Source organism: Pollicipes pollicipes, unplaced genomic scaffold (assembly GCF_011947565.3).
Source record: "Pollicipes pollicipes isolate AB1234 unplaced genomic scaffold, Ppol_2.1 Scaffold_7261;HRSCAF=8764_pilon_pilon_pilon, whole genome shotgun sequence".
Classification (NCBI taxonomy): domain Eukaryota; kingdom Metazoa; phylum Arthropoda; class Thecostraca; order Pollicipedomorpha; family Pollicipedidae; genus Pollicipes; species Pollicipes pollicipes.
Window position 1 is genome coordinate 44,572,182 of NW_023597054.1, and position 1,442 is coordinate 44,573,623.

Below are 1,442 nucleotides of genomic sequence, written 5' to 3' on the forward strand. Positions count from 1 at the left end.
ACAAAAGGGGGGAATATGTTCGGGACGAATGAGCCAAAAGCATAGCTCGCAGAAGCGATTGTGCTTTGGCAGAGGCCATTGTCTCAGTTATCCCAGTGTCGGCGGAAGGCTCGGCAAACAGCCCACACCCACCCACACAGCTGACCCCAGCGCCGTGCAAGCAACTCCCAACCGCGCTGGAGCCATCCCTGACTGGGCCTGCACGAGCAACGCGTGTAACGTCCCCCGGGGGCGTTGGTCGCGAACTTTCCGTCCGCGCAGTTGACCCTCTGTCAGCGGGCGACCCGGTGCACAGCACTTGGCCTTGACCTGACGCCGAACGTGCTGTGGCGTGGAGAAAGGTGTCTGGGGGTCGGGGGCGGGGCGCACGCACTGAGGCTGCAGCGACCCGGCAGGGGTCGCTGACCCGTCGACAGGCGCGTACAGGTGCGGCACGCCGACGGCCGATTGGAACGGTCAGCAAGAAGCGCTTGCTGTGACGTTGCGAGGCGATAATGACGGCCGGCGGCCGTCGCAACAAAGCCGTCACTCAAACAACGCGAAGGGCGCAGCAGTAATGGCGTCACACAAAGGTTGGGGGAATTTACAGGAGGCAGATGAAAGTCTCTCGTGCTTCAAAAATGTGTTTGTAGCTGTCCGCCACGCCCCCTTGCAAACCATGGGTGAAAACGTATAAATCTGTCTGCACACAGTTAGTAAAAATACGTAACTTAAGCATGAACTATTCGTAAATGTATTTTGGACGTTCAAGATGATGGAAAATAGGTAGCAATTATGTGCATGAATGGGGTATCGAAGTTAACAAAACAAGATCATAGCTGGCCGTGCGTTATACACATTTTTGCTTTACAAGGGCATATTAATTTGGAAATGTCTGAAAATTTACTAGAACCCAGGGTCGGCTTTCACCCGAGCCAAAGCCATTAATTTACCAAGTAATTGTCAACGGTGACGCCAGCAATGGTCGTGGGCAGCTGTTGGTGAATAACGCAAGCCAACTGTCGGTCTCTAATTGGTTCCCCAGCGGTACCGCCACATGCCAACGAGGCCCCAGACCGTGCCGCTCCGTCCGCAGGTCCGGGTCATATCACCGCCTGGTTCTCTGAAGACGCCCGACAGCGGGTCACGGAGAGGGGGAGGGGAGGGGCCCGGCTCCAGCGACGGCGGCGGCTCAAGCGAAGTTACATGGTGAGGTAATAAGGTGTCAAATGTATGCTTAGCTAACCCCCGCCACCCAACGACTATGTCACAGCCCATGAAACGCTGACTGCTATATAACATCAAGATGGGGGAAAAATATCATCACGTAATAGCGTTTGGTGGTTTTTGCTGCCACATTGACAATATTTCACCTACCCATAGGATAGACACGTCCAATCAAGACTATTCTAACACTGAATTGCCTGCCATGCGAGAGGTTTATCGACGGAAGTTTTCCCTTC